We start from the raw sequence: 12,846 nt of genomic DNA on the forward strand, positions 1-12,846 counted from the left end.
TTGCCTGAGTCATACAGCCAATTCCCAATGGCTATTTATTTTACATGTGTTAGTATACATGTTTCCATGATTCTTGAAAGCCATGTAGAAGTGCTTTGGGCAGAGGAAAGGGACAAGTGAACCCAGGGGAGGAAACGACACATGCAAAAACCCACAACAGAACAGGAAAAAAAAAAAAAGGGATATTTTGCATGAATTGTGGCTGTCTGGTGCGTTGCAACAGAGGGTCTGTGGTGTTCAGGAGAAGGAAGTGAAATTAGTAAGATGGGCTTGGGACCAAATAATGCCAACCTTGAAAGCCAGTGAGGACACCTGAGCTTCTACTATAGGTTTTTGGAAACCATGGGAGAGAGGGCATAGTCATAAGATGATGGTAGCAGTAAAAAAGAGTTGGGATTAGAGGAAGAAGAGAAAGGAGGCTAGGAGACTAGCCTTAGTTGGTGGAGAAACACCTAGGTAACAGTAATGGGGACCTGAACTCACTACAGTAGAAGTAGGGATGGAGAAGAAATGAAATTGAAAGAGATCTGGGAAGAAGGGTCAGTAGTTTTCCAAAAATGATTGGTACTAGAGGCTGAGGGGCTTTCCTCATGGCTCAGATGGTAAAGAATCCACCTGCAATGCAGGAGACCTGGGTTTCATCCCTGGGTTGGGAAGATCCCCTGGAGGAGGGCATGTCAACCCACTCCAGTATTCTTTCTTGGAGAATCTCCATGGTCAGAGGAGCCTGGTGGGCTACAGTCCATGAGGTCACAAAGAGTGGGCACCACTGAGTGATCACAGAGAAAGAAAAATACAGTCTGACTCTTGGGTTTCAGGCTTGGGAGACTGAGGTGGAGGATATACTCAGGCTTGGGAGACTGAGGTGGAGGATACACTCAGGTGGAGGATATAGGAGTAGAGGTAGTTTTGGGAGAATAATAAGGACTGGGGTTGTGCCATGTTACCTTCAAATGACCAAGAACTTTGAGCAGAGAACAGAAGAGAGATCAAGGATGGTGATGTGGAAACATGATTTACTTTTTATGATGGAAAATATGTTGCCATCTGATAGTTCTATTTGAAATTTTTGGGTCCTCTCTCCTTATCCCCAACTGTAGAAGTTCCTAAAAACAAACAAACAAAAAAAAACACTTCTGCTTTACTAGCTGATAGAGAACATATGCACCAGGTAAAAACATCACTCAACTCAGATTTTTAAAAATTTAACTTTATTTATTTATTTTTTTGAAATTGAACTCAGTCACCATTTTGCTGTTGTTGAAACTTTTTACCCTTCTCCTCAGTGTAAATTAGTTACTTCTGGTTTAATATTTGGTCTATTCCAGGTTAATCTTTTTGAGGCAGAATTTGCTTTTCCATTATTTTAAAAAACTCTTCTCTTGCCCATTTCTTTGCTGGTGGCATTTGAGCATAGGTATGCTTATAAGCAGAGTTACAGAGAATAGCCAGGAGAGATAAGAAAGCCTTCCTCAGCGATCAATGCAAAGAAATAGAGGAAAACAACAGAATGGGAAAGACTAGAGATCTTTTCAAGAAAATTAGTGATACCAAGGGAATATTTCATGCAAAAATGGGCTCAATAAAGGACAGAAATGGTATGGACCTAACAGAAGCAGAGGATATTAAGAAGAGGTGGCAAGAATACACAGAAGAATTGTACAAAAAAGATCTTCATGACCCAGATAATCACAATGGTGTGATCACTCATCTAGAGCCAGACATCCTGGAATATGAAGTCAAGTGGGCCTTAGAAAGCAAAGCTAGTGGAGGTGATGGAATTCCAGTTTAGCTATTTCAAATCCTGAAAGATGATGCTGTGAAAGTGCTGCACTCACTATGCCAGCAAGTTTGGAAAACTCAGCAGTGGCCACAGGACTGGAAAAGGTCCATTTTCATTCCAATCCCTAAGAAAGGCAATCCCAAAGAATGCTCAAACTACCGTACAATTGCACTCATCTCACACACTAGTAAAGTAATGCTCAAAATTCTCCAAGCCAGGCTTCAGCAATATGTGAACCGCGAACTTCCAGACGTTCAAGCTGGTTTTAGAAAAGGCAGAGGAACCAGAGATCAAATTGCCAATATCCGCTGGATCATCAAAAAAGCAAGAGAGTTCCAGAAAAACATCTATTGCTTTATTGACTATGCCAAAGCCTTCGACTGTGTGGATCACAATAAACTGTGGAAAATTCTGAAAGAGATGGGAATAGCAGACCACCTGACCTGCCTCTTGAGAAACCTTTATGCAGGTCAGGAAGCAACAGTTAGAACTGGACATGGAACAATAGACTGGTTCCAAATAGGAAAAGGAGTACATCAAAGCTGTATATTGTCACCCTGCTTATTTAACTTCTATGCAGAGTACATCATGAGAAACGCTGGTCTGGAAGAAGCACAAGCTGGAATCAAGATTGCTGGGAGAGATATCAATAACCTCAGATATGCAGATGACACCACCCTTATGGCAGAAAGTGAAGAGGAACTAAAAAGCCTCTTGATGAAAGTGAAAGAGGAGAGTGGAAAAGTTGGCTTAAAGGTTAACAGTCAGAAAACTAAGATCATGGCATCTGGTCCCATCACCTCATGGGAAATAGATGGGGAGACAGTGGAAACAGTGTCAGACTTTATATTTTTGGGCTCCAAAATCACTGCAGATGGTGACTGCAGCCATGATATTAAAAGATGCTTACTCCTTGGAAGGAAAGTTATGACCAACCTAGATAGCATATTAAAAACCAGAGACATTACTTTGCCAACAAAGATCCGTCTGGTCAAGGCTATGGTTTTTCCAGTGGTCATGTATGGATGTGAGAGTTGGACTGTGAAGAAAGCTGAGCGCCAAAAAATCGATGCTTTTGAACTGTGGTGTTGGAGAAGACTCTTGAGAGTCCCTTGGACTGCAAGGAGATCCAACCAGTTCATCCTGAAGGAGATCAGTCCTGGGTGTTCATTGGAAGGACTGATGCTGAAGCTGAAACTCCAATACTTTGGCCACCTCATGCAAAGAGTTGACTCATTGGAAAAGACCCTGATGCTGGGAGGGATTGGGGGCAGGAGGAGAAGGGGACGACAGAAGATGAGATGGCTGGATGGCATCACCGATTCGATGGGCATGAGTTTGAGTAGAGTCCAGGGGTTTGTGATGGACAGGGAGGCCTGGCGTGCTGCGATTCATGGGGTCACAAAGAGTTGGATATGACTGAGCGACTGAACTGAGCTGAACTGAACGCTTATAAGGGCTTCCTTGATGGCTCAGCTGGTAAGGAATCTGCCTGCAGTGCAGGAGATTCAGGTTCGATCCCTGGGTCAGAAAGACCCCTGGAGGAGGGCATGGCAATCCACTCCAGTATTCTTGCCCTGAGAATCCCATGGACAGGAGCCTGGTGGGCTACAATCCATAGAGTCACATAGCTGGACTTAACATGCATGCATGCAAGCTTATTTAGTATCTCAGAGGTACTGGGTGAGTATCTAAGCCATGTCTAGGAAACTTATTCACCTACCTCCTAGTGAGGGAAAATAATTTTTAAATGTTAATTTGTATGTGTTTTAATCTGTATTTCTACCTGTTCTAGTTTCAAAGAGGTAAATTTTGTGAAGTAGAGTTTATAACATGGATCACAGACTATAGAGACAGACTAGGTTTCAAACCCCAATTCTACCACTGCCCACCTGTGTGCCTTTAAATAAAAAGTTATATGTCTGTATATTATATGTATAAAATAAATATGATTTATTTTTCTGTACAGTAGAAACAACCACAACATTGTAAAGCAACTATATGCCAATAAAAATTAATTTTAAAAAAGTTAGCCTCTTTGTGCCTCACTTTCCTTGTCTGTAAAGTGGGATGACCCTAGGACTCACTTCATGTTATTTTGTGAGAATTAAATGAGTGAACATATATGATGTGCTTAAAACAGTGCTTAGCACATAAAAAGTTTATGCTAAGCTTTGTTTTATTAATTCCTTTCCTTGCAGAATGGATCATAGAAGTCACATTGAAATCAAAGTCTCTATCTTTTGTAAATGAATAAAGCCACCAGGAGATTTTCTCATTGGAAGTGGGAGGGGAAAAGGAGGGAGGCAAAAGTCTTATGGCAGGCAGAGTGTAGACATCCACAGGTAAGCTGGAAGGGAGGGTGTTCTGAGAAGAGGCTGTCTTGGAGGGAATGGTGGTGTGGGGACCTAGGCAGACTGGAGTCGGGGCACAGTGGGCTTTGGTTCTATAGGGACTATCTAGGCTGGCACAAGGGACATCCCAGCAGGTATCAGCTGAATCGATTATCTACAATCATATGGGCCTCTTCAAAGTTGGCGCAATTCTGGGGAGAAAACTCATGAGAATGGAAACTGATTTTTTCCCCCCACCTGGGAGGTTAGAGGCTTGGAATACGATAAAAATAGATTTAAAAAAAAGAAAACTGAGGCTACTTCTTGCCCATGTGAGAGTTGGTGGGCTCTTTGAACCCATAGCCATTTTCAGGTCAGAATATGAAATGGCGGCGCACGCTGATATGGTCTATATGACCCTTGGTTTTTAATGAAAGAAAAATGCTCTTTCCCCTTCCTCCTTATACCTCCCCTAGGAGATCTGGAAGCGAGAGAGTCTTCGGTGTCTGAGTTTAACCAGGCCCTCCGCAGAGCAGCCTCAGGCAGGAAGATTTAGCCCCGTTCCCCTCCACTTCCCTCCGACCTCTCCCTGAGACTGACGGCCCTTCTGCGTTTCACTTCCTGTCCCGGTCTTAAATGCTCCCCTGTGCAGCTGGTCCACAGCTGGTGGCCCTCCAGTCACCTCCTGCCCCCCCCCCCCCATCACTTCCCCGTTGAAGGGGGCTTGGGGAGCATCAGAAGGTGCTACATCAATGTAAGACATTTCCTCCCCTGTCCCCTCAGCTGCGCAGCTCAGCTGTGTGTCCTCTGGCACCTACAAAATCAAGCAGCTGCCTTCCAGATGTTTGCACCCACAGGCTGCAAAGCTGACTGCAGCAAGTCCCTGAGCTCGGAGACAGATATTTAGTAGAGGGCAGCATTTAATGGAATTCTTGGCCCCCTGAAAAGACTTGGAGGGGTCATCTTTTCTGGTTCTCTGCCTTCAGGAAGGATGAAGCTTAATTGAGTTCTTTATGCTTTAAAGACATTTAATGGAAGACTCCATGACTTCCCCTGGGCTCATTGTCAGGGGGTTTTCTTTATGAGCAAACATATTTCTTCCTATTTTTAAGGGAGGTAGGTTAATACCAAGCAGAGCTTATATGTAATAATGAGTCTTCTTTTTCCCCAAAGTCATTACTGGGAGGAGAGGAAGTATGGAGTGAGTACCGTCTTTGGATTCACATGAGCCTATGCTCAAGTCTAGGCTTAGCCAAGTACCAACTGTGGTGTAAATTTGCCCGTAAGTTTCCATTTTGTCTTCTTTAAAATGTGGACAGTAGCATCTGTTTAGACGAGGTTTGAGAATTAAACGGATAATGTGTGCTAGCATTGTTAATCCTCAGGCAAGATGTAGCTATTGCTATTATTACTATTATTGATATTCTGTTTCTTAATTTAGGCAAAAACACTTATGTTTGGAATGAACCACCCTCAGCCCAATTATGCTGAGAGCTTGTTGAGCTATCGGTGGTACTGTGCTCAGTCGTGTTTGACTCTTTGCAACTCCATGGACAAGAGTCCTCCAGGCTCCTCTGTCCATGGGATTTTCCTGGCAAGAATTGGAGCTGGTTGCCATTTCCTCCTCCAGGGGATCTTCCCACACCAGGGATCGAAACTGTGTCTGCTGATCTAAGTGTTGTGTAAAACAAGGTGAACCTACTAACACTTTTCCTTTAAGTCAAGATTTCTTAAGGTGTGCTGTGATCCACCTGTATCAGAATTACCTATGGGCACTTGTTAAAACTGCAGAATCCTGATGGGATGAATAGAGAGAGCAGGACTGAGACATATACATTACTATGTATAAAATAGATAGGCGGTGGGAATTTGCTCTATGACACAGGGAGCTCAAACCCGGTGCTCTGTGACTACCTACAGGAGTGGGATGGGGTAAGAGGTGGGAGGCAGGTTCCAGAGGGAGGTGACATATGTATACCTATGGCTGAGTCATGTTGATGTATGGCAGAAACCAGCACAGTGCTGTAAAACAATTGTCCTCCAATTAAAAATAAATAAATAAATTGCACCAGGAAAAAAAATAAAACAACCTGCAGAATCCTGTCCCCTAGCACACCTATTGATTCAGCATCTGTTAGCTAGGCCAGGGAAACAGCATTCAAGCACACACATAATTCTTATCACTTTAAAGTTTGAGAGCTACTTCTTAGTATGGTCAGTGGCTTATAGGTCAAAGAAGGCACATTGTTTGACGTTTCCTCATTCACAAAGCAGAAGCTTTGTCACATGTCTCTTTGCTCTTCCCAACAGCTGGCCATCAGCTGATGCTACTTTCCTAAAATCACAGGGGCACAAAATATTAGCATTTGGAACAGCCTCAAAGGTCACAATATCCAGTGTCTCATCAGATACAAGAATCCCTTTTATAGAAACTTAGAGAGTTGACTGTAGGGTCTCCAGAGGTGTGGGGAAAGTGAGATAAAAGAGCAGGTGCCCAGGAGCAGAGAAGCAGGAAGCATGGACAGGCCAAGTCCTGGGCCAGCTGGCAGCATTTATGAGATGCTGGTTGTATGCAGATCCCAGCACTGGCTGGGTTGGGACGGCACAGAGGAAGGACTAGACAGGGTTTGTAGTGTCTCCACCATGCTTAGCATCTGGACGGAAACTGAAAAATCTAGCCAATCATTCCAATGATTCTAACTCACCAGATGTTGGATGTCAGATTTCTGAGAAGTTCAGGGTCCCTTTGGAGGACACAGTGGGGAGCAAGGAAAATGACAGGAAGAAAAGGAGAAAAAAATCCCAACAAGATATAGGCTAGTGTTCATTATTAAAGTAATGAATCCATTTATGGCATCTACTGGGTGTAAAATCTTAGCTGCACAAAGAGTAATCAGATGTAAATACTTCCCCCAAGGGGCAGCATAATGTGTGAGAGGAGTAAAGACTCTGGAGCCAGACTCTAATTGGGTCTCACTACTTAGTAGCTCTGGGAACTTGGGAAGTGCCTTAAACTTACTCAGATTTCTCAACTCTAAATGGTGCAAGTAATACCAACCTTCTGGTTGTGGTGAGGTGAACAGTATCTGGTAAAGTGCTTGTATACAGAAGTACTCAACCATTGTTACAATTCTCTTCTGGCAGAGGGGACGTCAGTCCTGTCTAACCACTCAGGTGCAGTGGCATCTTTCACATCCAGTTAAGGTTGGTTTTGCTGTTCCGAGGGCAGGGTGTACTTGACTCTTGAAGATAGGAACCCAGGTGAATAACTGTCATGTTTTAATCAACCAATAAACAACTCAGACAGCCCAGAAGTGGCTGCATTCCTTGTTAGTTCCATGAAATTTTCCTTAGAATTTTAGAGTCCTTATCAAGTGATCTTGAGTCATGCCACATAGAGATATACAGAAAAATGACCCCATTCTTCTGAAGGACAAATCCAGGTTAGGCAAATGTTTTGGCTGCTTTGTCTTACTATTTCTAGTTAGAAAAATATGGGAAAAATTAAAACATAATTTTTTTCCCATTTAAAAACATTACATAAGAATGTTCTTGTTTTGGGTAAGATGGAGTAAGTACACTCTAGTCTGTGTCTCCCATTGCATGCAAAGCCTGGACAATATGTATACCTATGGCTGATTCATGCTGATATATGGCAGAAACCAACATAATATTGTAAAGCAATTATCCTCCAACTAAAATACATTTTAATTTAAAAAATAAATAAAATTAAGAAATTCTAAAAAAACAAAACCCTCATGGGGCAGCTATTTGAGACAAAGTAGGTCTCATAGAAAAATTAATTGCTGGGGATAAAGAGGCACATTATATTCGTGATCACATAATGAAAAAAAATAATAAATTCATAAAGAAGTCATACCAGTGCTAAATGTTTTGCGTCTAACAACAGAGCTCCAAAATATTTGAAGCAACAAACTGACAGACCTGAAAAGAGAAATAGACAGCTCTACATATATAGCTGGAGACTTCACAAGTCCTCTCTCCATAATTGATGGAGCTAGTAGACAGAAAATCAGCAGATATATAGAAGAACTGAACAACACCATCAACCAACTGGACATAATTGCCATTTACACACACTCCATCTAGTAACAGCAGACTACACATTTTTTTCAAGAACACATGGAACATTCATCAAGATAGACCATATCCTGGATCATAAAACAAAACTTAACAGATTTAAAAGAACTAAAATCGTACAAAATATGTCCTCTGATCACAATGGAATTAACTAGATAACAGAAAAATTTCCAAAACACAGGAGGAAAAGGAAAACCTTTGTGACTTTGGGTTTGGTGATGGTTTCTTAGATATGATAGAAAAGCATGGTCCATAAAAGAACAAACTGATAAGTTATACTTCATCAAAATGTAAAACCTTGTCTCTTTGAAAGACACTATTAAGAAAATAAAAATTTAAGCTACAGACTTGGAGAAAATATTTGCAAATCACTTCTCTGATAAAGGACTTCTATACAGAATATAAAGATCTCAAAACTTAATAATAATGAAATTAAAAATGGGCAATTAACTTGGACAATTCACCAAAAAAGATACACAGATGAAAAATAGGCATGTGAAAATATGCTGAAATGGCAACCCACTCCAGTGATCTTGCCTGGAGAATCCCATGGACAGAGGAACTTGGTGGGCTATAGTCCATGGGGTCACAAGAGTCGGACACGACTTAGTGACTAAACCACCAACCACCACCATTAGTTGTTAGAGAAATGCAAAACCATGATGAGATATCCCTGCACTCCTATAGAATGGCTAAAATTAGTAAAGACTAAGGATGGTCAGGGGTCCAGCATGGCTCTAGGTGGGAAAGTGCAGGGAGTCTGTAGGGTTATATGGTGTGTGTGTGGTCAGGTCATGGTGAGCCCAAGATTCCGGGTCTTACAACCTCTGAGTTACTTCTTAGTGTTTGCTAGAAAATGGTCAGAATGAATGAAGGAAATGGAATATTACATTTCCCTCAGGATCAATAGGGCTTCATTTTGAGATGATCACTTTCTCCTCTTAGAAGTTTCCTAGACTCTTGTGAAGGAGGAGGTACAAGTTCCCAAGGCTCCTTATTCAGAAGATGAAGAGCTTGAGGTAAGATGTTGCCTAAGCAACATGAGAGAGGTTGGAATTTCTCTTAAAAAAGGATGCTCAATGTGAAAAGAAATGTCCTTTCTTCTGCAGGGACAAAAATCTTTGGTCATACCACATGGCTTATTCCCTTAAACACTTACCCTTGCTTCCTTCTTTCTGGCCCAGTCCCACCCATCCTTGATCTGTCTCTTGAAGGCATCCATTCATTCTTTGGCTGTATAGGCCGCTCCTGTACCTTCCTCCAAGTTTTGGAGGTTTATCTTTATATCCCAAATCGTGATAGCTGTTGGAATTTGGGAGTTATTTTCCTCTTGTGCCTTGATTTCTCTTAATGCTGCATCCAGAATCTCTGAGTACAGATCCAAGCACTTGTGAAATATTCAGTAATTATTTCCTAAGTTGGTGTAGAGGGAGTTCTGGAAAAAATCTGCACACACAGAGTTCAAAGCCTGAAGTTATGAAGGAAAGAGTTAAGCAATACCTACACAATGCATTTATTCATTCAAGAAATGTTTATGGAATACCTATCACCTTCCTGGAACTGTTTAAGTTTAGCAATGAACTGTAAAAGAGGTTCCATTCTGGCTTGGGAAAAGAGACAAAAAGAACCCAAATCAATAACTATGTGTGCATGCGCACTAAGTCGTTTCAGTCATGTCTGACTCTTTTCGACCCTAGGGACTGTAGCCCACCAGACTCCTCTGTCCATGGGATTCTCCAAGAAAGAATCCTGGAGTGGGTTGCTGTGTCCTCCTCCAGGGCATCTTCCCAACCCAGAGATCGAACCTGTGGCATCTCTTACATTTCCTGCATTGGCAGGTGGATTCTTTACCACTAGCACCACCTGGGAAGCCCCATCAATAACTATATGGTATGTCAAATGATAAAATGGATTATGAAGACAATCAGAGTAGGGAAAGTGAAGCGAAGAGTGACAAGTGCAAGGGGATGAGAAGAGGTTGCCATTTTACAGGGGTGGTGAAGAAGTGCATCTCTGATTGGGTAACATTTGAAAAGAGACCTGAAGGAGGCAAGGAGGTGAGCTGAGCAGAAATCTGGGAGATGAACATTCCAGGGAAATGCAAAAGGAGATGGAAGGGCCCTGAGACAGGATCCTGCTGAGAGTATTTGAGACACAGCCAGGAGCTGAGTATGCCTGGAGCAGGCAGGGTCCAAGCAGGAAACAGAACTCAGTGCAGAGACGCTATTGAAGGTGCTGCTTCAGAAGGTGAGGATGGAATTCCCTTCCTTAAAGGGAAGGACAAGTAATGCTGAGCTCCCACAGAGGAGCATCTGTGGGGCAGCTGCTTCCATCCCCAGGGCTGAGGACAAGGCATGGGGAATGGTGTCCTTGGAGCCCTGTAGGAAGTGGATGGGGAAATAAGGCTTCTTGGCAAGAGCCCTGGGAGGATATGGGTGCAGTCAGGTCCCCAGAAGTAGGCTGAAGCAGGGAGGTGGTAGGGCAAGAATATTCCTGATCTTTTGATCTCCTACCAGTGTCCTCAGTGTGGCTAAACACAGCCACACACCCACTCTAAATGCTGTCTTTAGGGCCCAGCCTCTGAGGGCAGAGCAGGGCAGAAAGGCAGAGGATAGCTCCGGGTTGGGGTAGGGGTGGGGCAGAGATTGTCTAACATTGAGAACAACAAGAAGACTGGCTACAAGGTAAAAGAAAAAGATAAGAATAAGAACAAGTAACTTTTAGCTCAGAGGCATCCAGTGAAGCTGCCAAACCAGACCATACTGCTGAAAGTAAGTCTTCCTTGGTGTTTCCTTGAACCATCTGGGCATATGGTCTCTGCAGGGGACGCTGATTGGCCTATTTTGCAATGGTGAGCTGACCATTGCTATCTACAGAACAGGTTCCTGTCCCAGCTGGCTCTGTACAATGAGTAGAACATTAAGTTCTGGTATACCATTTTAAATTAATTTATTCTGTTCCTTTTTTTTTTTAATTGGAAGATAACTGCTTTACAATGTTGTGTTAGTTCCTGTTGTACAACAACATGAATCAGCTTTGTGTATACGTGTATCCTCTGCCTCTTGAACCTCCCTCCTATCCTACCTCCCCAAGCCCACTCCTCTAGGTCATCACAAAGCACCAAGCTGAGTTCCCCGTGCTAGATACAGCAGCTTCCCACTGGCTGTCTATTTTACACATGTCACTCCACTCTTCCAATTCATCTCACCCTCCCCTTCCCCCCACCACATGCCCACATGTCTGCTCTCTATGTCTGCATCTCTATTCCTGCATTTCAGTTCTTATTTTCTCACTTAAGAATTTGATATAGTTTTTCTTCTGCCCAGGCTGCTTTCCTGCCCAAAGCTCTTTGAGAAGAATATCATTCCGTTCAGTTCAAGAGATAGCCTGGGATCGATTCTCAAATTTAGACAAGCTTGATCATGAGGACAGGAGCTTTTAAAAATAATGAGAGTTTAGAAATAATAGGTAGTTCTACTCCCAGCCAGAAGCACACAGGAGGGATGCCGTATACAAGTCCCCACCCACCCAGAAAGCTAGTGGCACCAATTCCCAACCAAGATCTCATCCAACACTCTCTCCAAAGAGTGAGTGCAGCTTCTCCTCCAAAGGTGGTGCTGCAGATTGAGGAGAAACTTCCTGGGGCAGCTGATGCCCAGGCCATCCGGAGAGTCACTCTAGCAGGTCTCCCGGGATCCTCTGACTCCAGAGCTTACCCTGGGAGTGCCAGCATCTCCTGCAGACCTCAGGCATTCTCCCCTTGCTCTTGGTCTGGTGCCTAGCAGGCTGAATTGGTTGTGGAGGGAAGGAAGTTCCAGTGGCTCATCAGGTTTGCACTCTTGGGTTGTAGGGGAGGGACTGAAGCTACAATAGGAAAGGAGAGAGGGCAGGAAAAGCAAATATGGAATAGAGCATACTCTCCAAGGCTTCTACCTCAAGAAAGCATGCAAATGATAGCCTTCTGGTAAGGGAAAGTGAGTCATGGTTATCATGGCTAGCTCATAGGGAAATTTAGGTCCTGGGTAAGAAGTTTGGCACTCAACACAGTAATACACATGGAGACAACTACCCCTTTTCTAATTTGTGAGCTCAGTTGCGTCTGACTCTTTGCAATCTCATGGACTGTAGCCTGCCAGGTTCCTCTGACCATGGAATTCTCCAGGCAAGAATACTGGAGTGGGAAGCCATTCCCTTCTCCAGGGGATCTTCCTGATCCAAGGATCGAACCAGAGTCTCCTGCACTGCAGGCAGATTCTTTACCATCTGAGCCACCAGGAAAGCCAGGGATGTTGGACTAGTGGGTTTGTTAAGAATGAGTGGAAAGATGTACTCTTCATTTATTCTTACAACTTATTACAAGAGGAAACAAAGGTACAGGAATGTAAGATGCTGTTGGTCCGTCTATAAGAAGTCCCACATTCAGAATGTAAGTTGGTTTAGCCACAATGGAAAACAGCATAGAGGTTCCTTAGAAAGCTAAAAATGGAATTACCATATGATCCAGAAATCCCACTCCTAAGCATATACCTGAACAAAACTGCAATTCAAGAAGATACATGCACCGCTGTATTCATAGCAGCACTATTCACAATAGCCAAAACATGGAAAAACCTAAATGTCCATCGACAG

The sequence above is a fragment of the Cervus canadensis genome, chromosome 24 (assembly GCF_019320065.1).
Source record: "Cervus canadensis isolate Bull #8, Minnesota chromosome 24, ASM1932006v1, whole genome shotgun sequence".
Classification (NCBI taxonomy): Eukaryota; Metazoa; Chordata; class Mammalia; order Artiodactyla; family Cervidae; genus Cervus; species Cervus canadensis.